Here is an 11,841-nt window from a genome sequence, read left to right on the forward strand (position 1 = left end):
TGTGTGTGTGTGTGTGTGTGTGTGTGTGTGTGTGTGTGTGTGTGTGTTCATAGCTCTTCCAAATACTTAAGAGAATAAGGAACTATGCTAGTCTGGAACATTACTTGGTTTCCATTGTTACTTCTGAGATGCTCTGGGCCTTCAAAGCAATATTGTCCGTCTTGTGGGTTACAGTTGTTTGTATGGCCTAACTCTTGCTTCCTGAGGAATAGAGGCAGCCCTAGGTGTGTGCACACAGTGTAATTGCACATGGTGCACATCTACCCTGCACTCCCCTCTGACCAAGAGATGTGGCTGGAAGTGGTTTGAAATCTTAACTGTGTCATTAGTCACAAAAGGGAGGAAAAGGGCTGAGGGTGGCAGAACGTCCATGGATGGGAGAATCTGAGCAATGGTTCTTCTAGAAGGAGTGAAGTGCTGGTGCTGGATATTTCTTCCTCTCATCTGTGTTCCCTGGGGCTGATGTAGTGCCTCAGAAATGTGCAAGACTGGACTGGGCATGACTTGTATGTAGGTCTGAAATGTGTGTCCTTGGCAGTGCGTTTTCACTAATCATGTGATAGATACAGTGGTTTAACCTGAGAATTTAGGTCATAGAAGATGGGGGACACATACCGAAACCCATAATACATTCACCCTGCATTCAGAAATTCACTGTAATTATAACTTGTTAGCATTAAACTCACCAAAAGCTTTTTATTACATTTAATTAGTTGACAAAGCAGTAAGTACTAATTATGACTTATTCTAGCCTTCTTTATAGATGAGAAGTGACAGCTTGGTGAGAGTAAAAGTGTGTGACTTTTTCCTCTGGAGCTGTGATGTTACAACCAGGGCAGGGTTATAAGTGACACGTGTTCAGTATATCTTGACATAATAGCCATGTCCAGAAAATATCCTGCAGCCTGACACACTTAACGGCCTTTGCTCAGAAGACAATCTGCTTTTGCTGAAAATGGTATTTGATTTCATTTTTTGGCATTAGCGTGAACAATAGGACTTTGTGCTCTCTCATCTTTCCGTCCACAGAATAATTCTGCTCACAGAGTACTTCTGAGGGCATTCTTAGGAATATTCAGGGGTGCATCATACCACTAAGATATGGTTGTGTGCCAAAGCAGTTTTACTTGTTCAAAACAATGCTTTGATTTCTATCAGAGATGGGTAGCCAACTGAGATGGTTAAAATTTTACAGGCTTTGAAAGCAGAGGACTGAAAAGTGCCTCCTTCCTTGTAAATTATTGGTGGTTTTTTGTTTGTTTGTTTTATTTTGTTGGTTTGTGGGTTTTTGTTTTTGTTTTTGTTTTTTTTAAGTTAGTAGAAAGTTTCGTTGGAAACATGATTTAAATTTGTATTACAAATGTGGGCCTAAGAGACCAATCAAGACTCAATCATTGTAAAGGCTGCAATACAGACTGCTCCTGTACAAGGCAGTGGCTCATGATTGTTTGGTTTTAGCATCACTTTCATTGGATGCAGTAAATCAATACGAGCTGACGTAGTTCCAATTTAAAGGTACTGTAAATTTTTTTCCTAGACCTGGTAGGAGCTTTTAAAACAAAATATTTCTTAGATGCAAAAAAAAAAAAAAATCCTTTCAAGAAAAATCAAAGTACTGCAGAAATACAGACAAGATAAAGCTTTTATTTCTGTTGTTTTCCTCCCATCTCTGATAAAACTGTGAGGCAAGTTATACTGTCAGTCATACTTAATTCAGAGGAATTCAGAAAAGGACAAATCTTACAGACACTCACTCTTCTTGTGACAGTTCTTCCAGCAAGTCCTCCTGTCACATGTTTACTTGATGACTACAAATACAAGAAATTTCAAGGAGGCAAGCTAGATATCTACTTTGAGGGAAAGAAAAAGCATATTCCCTCTTTTTTTCCTCTCAAACTTTAAAAAAGTGCACACTATGTTCAAGATCAGGCAATTAGCACTAGGTGATTTCTAATTAAGTTTGAAAAGACCATCCAGTCCAACCATCCACCCATCACCAATATTTCCCAGTAAACCACGTCTCTCAACATCTTGAGCGCCTCCAGGCTCAGTGACTCCACCACCTCCCTGCGCAGCGCATTCCAGTGCTTGACCACCCTTTTGGATAAGTTTTACTTAATGTCCAACCGGACTCTCCCGTGGCACACCTTGAGGCCTATTGCTAGTTAAGTGGGAGAAGAGGCCTATCCCCACCTTGCCTTGCCAGATCCTCTTTTCAGGTAGTTGTAGAGAGCTATAAGGTCTCCCCTGAGCCTCACCCTCTCTAGGCTAAGCAATCGCAGCTCCCTCAACCACTCCTCTTAAGGCCTGTGCTCCAAACCCCTCACCCGCTTCATTGCCCTTCTCTGAAGATGCTCTAGGGCCTCACCATCTTTCCTGTAGTGAAGGGCCCAAAACTGAGTACAGTACTCAATTCGCAGCCTCACCATGGCTGAGGGAGTGCTTGTAGTACAGCTCTGAAGTAAAGAAAAGAAGGTTTCTCTTTGTATGCATGCAATCTTATTCTTTCATTTCCCACGTTTAGAGCATGTTCTAAGTGCTGCTTCAAGATATGCACTTGCTCACCTAGCAATATGTATTTTCCAGTAGCAATTTTTACATTTTTAAACATTTCTTTATCCACAGATAAAACTGCTGTTAGCAAAAAAGTTTCTGTCTGGATGGTGTTTGTTAAAGTAAAGGCCTAGTAAATTAATAGGATATTATAGATAGAAATATAGCTGGTTACTTCTATTGCAGAGAACTAATCACTCCTTTTACTCTCCTGCACTTGCTGTATCTTCACTAAAGATAACTTCAGCTAATCACTGACAACTTAGCCCAAAAAGTTTAGGAAGAAGGATTACATTTGAATTTATTTATTTCTCTGTTTGATTGCTTATTTGTTTTATTTTCACCTATGACAAAGGAAAAAAAAATCTAGATATGATGCAACAAAGCAAAGCATCAGAGCATCAACACTGATATACTGAAGTTCTCTTCCTTCTATAGGAGGGAACTGGGATGAAGCAGAGGGCTACACAGTGGAAACAGCTCACTGCTATCCTGCAGCACCGGTCCTTGCCTGAAGGTTGGATGAATCAGACCCTTGGCTGAGTGTGAGGGCTTTAGCAGAAACTTGGCAGACTGCTCTCTCATCGTATATCTCAGTACTTCCCTTTGCTGCAAAGGGGATGGAGAATGGGCAAGTAGCAAGGAAGGCAGAGCTCGTTCAGTGACCGACAGCTGAGCAGCTGCAGTGTATATAGCAAGTATATTGCAGACTTTAAGCCAAGGAAAGTGGCAGCTGGTGCAAACTGTCCATGAGTAAAGGTCCTACTTGTTGGTTGAAAATAGTAAAAATATTAAGCGGAAAACATGCAAGGTGCCAGGCTGTGCCCTCGCTAAGCAGTCCTGCAAACAAGTACTGTCCTCATGAAAATAAGGGAAAGATTTATCTTTCTGTTAGGCCAACACTGAACACTTTTCAAAAGCTGCTACCATTTAAAAACATTGAGTTCACCTGACCATTCCTAAATGGAAAAAACTTGACATCTTGTGCTCTTCAGGTCTCCTCCTGGCTGCACCTGGAGCCGGTGAGATTTTGCAGAATCAGGTCTTTGTGTGAGGTCTCCTGCAGCTGCTGAGCACTGTATGTAGCAAATACTTCAGTGGCTGTTTTCAAGGTTGGAGAGTAGCTTTCTTTTTTGTTTGCTAGTTTTATCATTGCTGTCTCGAAGCTGAATTAGGAGTGTGGTGCATAATGTGATTATCAGGAGGCAGGATGCAGCTTATTTAGAAAGGCTGTTGCTCTTCCTTAAAAAGTGAATGAACAAGCATGGATCATGCATGATGTTAATGGTTAGACATCAAATGTAACAAACCCTTGCAGTGATGCTTATCAGGCTTTCTACATTAGTTTTACAATATCTCGGTTCCTGCACATACTTGCATTACAAAAGGCCTTGTGTTCCCCTCACAAGGAAGTCAAAACAAGCGTGCATATCATCCTTCCTACTGAACAAGTGCCCCTTTTGTCATTGCTTATTTAATTAGTAATTCTGCATTTATTTGCAGGTAAAAAAAAGAAAAAGAACTGCGCATACTTCCTGTACTGTGGTTTCATTAGCTGGGTTTCCTCAAAACTCTTGTACTCCAGAGAAATTTTGCCAAGTGGCTAAATGAAATGCACACAGTATGAATATATATGATGTTTTAATGATGGGATTTTTGCATCCATGAATAATACAGATTTTAACAAGAACCGGTAACTGCACAAAACAGTAAAGTGGTTAATATAACAACGTATCATTGCTGGAACTCCATTGATATCAGCAGGCAGTGCATGCCTCCCTCCTGCTTGCCTTTCCTCTTTCTGTAGTACCAAAATTAGTCTGATAGGTCATGCAGATTTTCCAGATAGCTTTTGAAGGCAGGTGCTTTATCTATGCACTGTACTACAGCCACATCCTATGAGCTTCATTTGAGGAAGCTCAAGGTTTTTGAATAAAAATGGACCTTCACATTTTGAACACAGCCTTTGTTTCCCATGCTCTCTAGCAGTGTTCACATCCAAATTTAAAACTGTCACTTCGCCTTCTCTCTTCAGGAGTGACAGACCGAGAGTGTTTACAAGAAAGTTGTGGACTCCAAGAGGTTTGATGTACACAAGTCAAAGCAACGTGATCTTTATGGGCTGAGGCAGAGTAGGGTAATCCTTCCTCCCTGCTCCAGCCAGATAGTGTTGAAGGGAGATTTCTTCTAGAACAAGTCTTTGGAGACTGTTAGAGAAGGCTGCATGGATCTGCAGACAGCAGCTGCCCCAGTATTTGGCTGCAGTAACAACTGCTAAAGGCCTGATCACTTTTGTGTTGTGTTGAGATCTGTAGGGCTGCAACATTGTGTGGAAGGAAAAATGAGCACTTTACCCTCTGATACATTTCAGAACAAGGGTTTAAGTGGAATGTACCTGGGAGCATTGGACCTGTGTAATCAGGTGTTGGGCAAGGTGCTCATAGACAAGTGATGTCAAAGAAGGTCCCATTGAAAAGACCTGTTTGCTCATCCTTTCCCTCTTTAACAGCTCCTCCATACACTGTCCAACTGTCAGACTGCTTACTGCCATCTCTAATGCCACTCTCTCATTAAAAAAGAATCTCAATTCAGTGATTTATTTGGATCCTTGTATAAGTATTCTGCTGCCTGTTCAATATTTTTTTTCACCTGGAGATACCAAAATCTGATTACCTGAATTTTGACCTCTGACCAGAGCTCTTTTCAGGTGGCTCTTTTCAGGTCTGTGCCCCACTGCTCACAGCTCCTGCTGCCTGCCACAGTTCATTGCTGTGAGGTGAGGACAGCCCTCAGACTGAGCCACTGATGGCCCTTGATCTCAGAGAAGAAGCTGAAAGATGCTTCAGGTAAGAACAAAGCTGGAAAAGCTGCCTTCATGAGCAATGGTTCCTGTTTGAAGCATAGAGCATATGCATTTGAGGGAAAATAAGTAATTTATTATGGTAAAATTACTTTTCCAAAAAAAGAAAAAAGGAAAATATAAGACAAAGAGTGAATTGAAAGGATTCATAGCTGAGTGCTTTCAAAATGATTTCTTTAATTTCCATGAATGGTCAGTCAGGGAAATAAAAGAAGAAATATTTGTGATCTTCAGTGCAGATTAAAATAAACCAGCATAGATCTTATGCTTTCTTCCCAACTTCCCCATGTGGAAATTTATTTTGTGTTATATTTAAGCTCACTGTGAAACAGGTAGGTGATTCTCCCCTATGTGTGCTGGCATGTGACACACTTACTGCCAGTGTCACAGGGCAAGTTATCCCTGCTTGTGTTATCTGGGCATCTTATTACTGTTGATTGCCAGCTCTTCGCTCTGCATGCTTTCAGTGAAAGCTTGTCCCAGAAGCCGCCATGAAAACTTGTTTCAGACATAATTACCTGTTTACTTGTTTAAGCATAATTGAAACAAACAAACAAAAAGTAAGAATGTCACCAACGAGAATATTAAAGGACAAAGACATTCCTTGTTTCAGCTCTCATAGGCAACAGCTAACTGACTTACATATCTGGCTTAATACACTGAAAAGTAATAACTCTCTTCTATTTTAAGACACCTGTGCTTTAGCAGGCTGGTTACAGGAGCCATGCATTTTCCTCTTCCTTTCCTGAATAAATCATGAAGTCTGAAAAAGCTGCTGTGGAAAAGACCAGAATGAACATAGACACCTCTGCTATGTGAAGCATGTGTTGCCGCTGCAGGAGCACTAATGGATGGATGTAACCCAGGCTTAGTCCTAGAATGTATACCCCAGACACTAAACTGGGGCTTGAGGAACTGAAAAAGATCACATACTAAGAAATGGAAGAAGAAAATACATGCAGTCTTGCACAGAAGATTTTTTGGGGGAAAAAACAAAGCACAAGAATGTTCTAATTGGGCATCCCACAGAGAAATGAAAAAGGAAAACCATTCTTGTGGTAAGCAGCAGGGTGTGGAGACTCCTGGGGAGAGTCTTCTGAAGGAAAGAGAAAACACACACTGACTCACTGCGCAAGCAGTTTCCATTTGGAAAAATTAGGCAAGAAATATTAACATGCCAGATTCAGGAGCTGTTTACATCAACACAGTGCACTGCTTATTGCACACACAGAGTGAGCAATACTAAGCCTGGAAACCATCTTGTCTCATCTAACCTCAGAGTATCCACTGTGAATTAAAAGGGGCAAAGGAGAAACGGTGCAAGACCTTGGAATTCAGTGATAAACAGAAAGGAGCTTTAAGAGTTGGACATCTGGTGCTGCACTGTGATCCCTCTTTTTTGTTTTCTGATTTGTCTGCAACTGGAAGAGAAAGTAGCATATCTAACAGCGATTCTGTCTGTAGGGTATGGTGGAAAGAAGAGAATTTGAACACAGCATTATCACACAGTCTGTCCTGTAGACAAGCCTTCATGTCCAGCTGCTGATAAAATACACTCTCACACTACTGTGTCTTTATTTTGAGGGAATTGTTAACTCTACCATTAGAAATTAAAATGAAAACTGAGGGGCAGAAATCTCTTGAAACACAGCTGTTGAACGAACTGGGAGCAAGAATGTATACAAAACTGCAGTAAAGTAAAGGAAACACACTGACTTTCCTTGGAAGCCAGCATGCTCTCTCCCTTTTGCCCAACCCCATCCAGTCACTTAGCAATTACAGTTGAAAGCATTCGCTTTATTACTGAGTGCTGTAGGGTAGGTAGCCTGAAGAAATGCAGTAACAAACTTGTTTGAGCAGAATGCTAGGTGTGGATACATGCATGTGGTTGAAAAGCTTTTGCACTGGCAAAAACTTGTATGACATATTATTTATAACAGGGGAAGATGACCATGACTATGACAAACCATATATTCATGGATGAGAATGCTCTGGGTACTGAGGAATATAGTGAACAGATTGTCAGGCTGTGCTGAGCCTGGCTAACAAACAGTGCAAGGAGAGGTACGTTTTGCCCAGAAGTGTTAACTCCCATGAAAAATTGCAGTGTAAAATCATGGGCAGCAGGCACTCTAGAGGTTGCTGAGTTTCCAATTCATCCCATCCTGAGCTTTTCCCCTGTAAACCCCATCTCCACACAAAAAGGAGGAGATGGGAAAGCCCTGTAAGATAAACAGACTTTAGCTTTAATATCAGAGGTTGGCACTGCTCCCTAGCTCGTTCCTATAATGTTTTTTAGTACATAATTTTTGCTCTAACCCCACCACCACTTAGCTCTGTCTCTTTGGAATTCTTATACAGAGTAATTAACTCTGTATAAGAAGTGGTGGGAGCCATGGTGGGACTTTTGTGAGGATGAAAGGAAGGATGAGTCTCTCCTCTAGCAGGTAGGTGTTCCCAAATCAGGAAGTTCCCTTTGTGAGACATGTCACACAGGGTAGAGGACAGTCACAGTTAGAAAAGACAGTGTGGTCTCTTTAAAAGATTCCTGGTGCTGTTTCTTGTCAGTCCAAGAATCTGTTGTTTTTTTTTTCTTAACTAGAATTCATTGACTTCTCACTAAATATGTTTACCCAGTGTGATTTCCATCAGATGGATAGCGACCTTGTTTTCTTCTTCAAACCTTTTCTTTAAGTGTTGTTTCAAACTTAATTCTGTGCTGTCACATCACATGCAGCTTTTGCCAGCCCCATCTGCTCAAAAACACAGCTGGGAGGCTAAAACTGCTTGTGATGCCTCACACTCAAGAAACACTCATCTTAAAACAAATCTCTAAAATATTCTGCCAAATGGCATCTTTATAAATCTCTCTAACGTCATAGAAAAGGAACAGTAACCAGAAGCTCTGTGTGCACAAGGAGAAGCAATCACTAGCTACCCATCTGAAGAAAATAAGAAATGCTAATTAGGAAAATTCTGTAACTCAAAGTGTTCTACAGATCTACTAACTGCTATTTTTTATGTGTCAATATAAATCCTTTTTCAATAGCTGTTAAAACTGAAAAATCAGAGGAATAGAAGTGGTTTGAAGGGGTAAAAAATGAACTAAATGTTCGAACAACGCGATATAATTCTTCACTCACACTGTAGGCAGTCAGATCAGGCTATTTTAAAATTAGATGTAATTTGCATAACATATTTCACTGTTATAATTCACTGTCTGTATTTATAGCCATGTCATAACAATCTAGCATTTTCTTTTTATTTTTCCCTTTGGCTGGGGTTTATGATGTGTATGAAAACTGAGTCAAAGTCATGCACTGTTTGTTCCAAAAGCACAAGCCAGATGAAGAGACATTGGGTTGTCCCAAGTTTAGAGCACTGCTTGATATGATAATTCCAGACTCCAAGAATTAGCCTTGACAACTCTGTTTTTTTGCTTCTTAACTAAACAAAGTAAACCTTTTGCAGTGAGTGATAGTTTGAAATAGCCAACTATGTGCACATATTCCAATTCTAAATTAAGGCTGGCCAGAAATCTGTTCAAATAACTTGACACTTTTGTTTTTACATATTCATCGAGAAACAAAGAAGGCACCGAATGCCAATGTCCTCCAGAAATAGTCAGCTACAGGGCCTGAAAATAATGACACGAACACACTGCTGCAACAGAACAAACAGCAGAAAAGGTCATTTCACTGATTATTGTATTTGGGGGGGTTTAAGCACTAGCAGCACAGATACGTCTTTGCTTTCCAGTAGAGTTGCCACTTAGCAACAGTTTTGAAACTTACATCAGCAAAGCTTTGCTGGATGAGAATTGCTGGAACAAAATCATCAGAGACCATTTGAGGAGGTTTCCTTCTCCAAAAGCTCTGTCAGGGATACATCTCAGCCATTAGGGACATGAAGCATAAGCATGCTCTGGTAAGGTAGATTAAAAACATTTGTGATTGGTTTGATTTGTATGAAACTTTCACTGTTGAGTGTGTTCAGTACAAGCCCAGCTTTCAATGTATATTTCAAACAAACGTGGTGCTCCAAAAATAATGCCTCGTGTTATATGAAATTTGTCTGTGATGTTTTGGGGCTGCAAAGGGGTGATCCTTCTGGATTTCCTGGAACTGGGATGAACCATAAACTCTTATCACTGCATTACAGCACTGACTGAGCTGAACGCTCAGACTTCAAGACTCAGGCCATAGAAGAGGGCAGCCTTTGTCTTACAACACTATCACACCAGGCCTCATAACAGTTTGAAGACTGTGTAGCACATTGGCTATCTTGGCTTGAATGTTCTACCACATCCTCAGTCTGGATTTGGCACTTTCTGACTTTCACTTGTTTGAGCTGATATGACAGTGCACTCCTTGCTGCCCTCCACCCAGCCTTGTCATTTTCACTAAGGCCTAGAACATAGTGGGGGCAAAAAACTATGTATTTGGGACTGATAACAATCAAGACTTTACTGAAGACAGTTTACAACTACTATGTTGTCTCAAACTGAAAGCTCAGAGAACTGATAACGGACACTTAGTTCAATAGATCACATTTTAAGTTGTTATCGTCTTGCACCATAAATAGAACCTCTTCATGAGCTCTCCTTCCAGGCAGCTGGCTACACATCAGAATCTCCTCTTGAGTAGGGACACTTCTCAAGGTTACTTAATGTCTGTGCAGAGATTCACCTGGTGATGCCTTGCTGACAGTTATTTGGTAAGTAATTTATTGTTTTTAAGCCATACCAGCTTTGCTAAGATTTGATCTTAGATTCACTATTTACTCCCACCCTCTGTGTAGCAAACAGACAAAGTTGTCTAGCCATTTCAAATCTAGTTAAGTCTCTGTCATCGTTCAAATCACTAGATAAAATAGCTATTTTATATCAATAAATATCCTTCTGCCTTTCCTGTATGAGTAAAGCGTGCAGTGCTTTAGTCTCCATTCACAACAGGCAATGTAAGATGAACTGTGTGGGTAACATTTTGTAGCACCTGCACCGTCATAGCAGCTGTGAAACAGTGGGTCACCTCTGCTGGTGCAGATTTTTACGAGCATGGCATGCAGGCTCTTGTTTACCACTTGCAAAAATGCCCAGCTAATGATGGTGACTATGTTGAAAAACTGTTTTGTAGCTGAGAATTAGCTTCAACAAGTAGTGTTGTTGTGCTTTTTATATCTCCTAAAAGGAGGCATTACTTTCAGAGCAACCTATGTATATTTACTAACATCGTAATAGTTTCCAGTTCTTTGGCATTCTTCTTCTGTCTGCTTATATAATACATTGAAGAAGAAACTATGTGAATGTTTCTGAGAAGTTCTTAGCATACCTTTTCCTTAATTTTTTCTGTAAAGTTGAGGAATCTTAAAGACAGCCTGGCAGCTTGATCTGCCTAATGGCAAGAGTGTGCATCAGGATTGATTTAAACGGCAAGAAATATTTAGAAAGAGGTGAGTCTTCCAAACTGTATCTGATAAACACAAATCTTGGGGTTCCAGCCTCCTTTAGTCACTGATCACTCCAGAGACAGAAAGACAAAACAAAACAAAACAAAACAAAACAAAACAAAACAAAACAAAACAAAAGCAGACAGAACAACAACAAACTGTGAGAAATGAACAGAATAAACAGGATGTTTACGTCAGATCAGAATTGCAGTATCTGCCTGACTAACACTGGTCCCATGGATATATTTGTGTGGTACCCTGTTGGGATGTGTGCCATCTTTCTGAAATAATGAAAATGGCATAACTGTGGTAGGGAAGCTAAAAAATTGACCTGAGCAAACTTTCTGGACATCTCAGGAAATAAGGCTGTTGTATTAATAGTAGTGTCTAAAATCGCATTGGCCATCACTCATTTGGATGTTTTTGCATGGTATTGTGTTTATGTGAATGCATGCTCTTTGTTTTTTGCTGACCATCCTGGACTGGAGTGATCCAATTTTGTTCTGGCAGAAAAGCCCTTTGAAACCTGTTACAACTTCTCTTCATGTAGTTCTAGAGAGTGATAAGGTCTCCCCTGATCCTATTCTTCTCCAGACTAAAAAGTCTCCAGGTCCTCACATACTAGAAGACAAAATGAAAACTATGAAGTGCCCTGTCAAATGAGAAGAACCTCAGATGGGATTTAATCAACTAAATACCATGCAGCAGGCACCAGATATTTCTAGGGACCTAGTGTTTCTCTTAATCCCATCCACTTGTGCAAATTTTCATCAGCTGATACTACCGGATACTACCAGTCAACATCACAAGTGGAAAGTATACAGTGTGGCAGAATTGTGAGAGCTGTTTGCTGTCCACTGTTTCAGTCCAGTGTTCCTAAGACACCTGCTGGCCTGATCACTGAGAATGTGACATTATGATATGACAGAAAGGACAATTTGAACATCTAAGGAACTTGTCCAGTCAAATTGATGAAAACA

Source organism: Centrocercus urophasianus, unplaced genomic scaffold, assembly GCF_019232065.1.
Source record: "Centrocercus urophasianus isolate 14NV4802_14NV808 unplaced genomic scaffold, USGS_Curo_1.0 seq_21, whole genome shotgun sequence".
Classification (NCBI taxonomy): domain Eukaryota; kingdom Metazoa; phylum Chordata; class Aves; order Galliformes; family Phasianidae; genus Centrocercus; species Centrocercus urophasianus.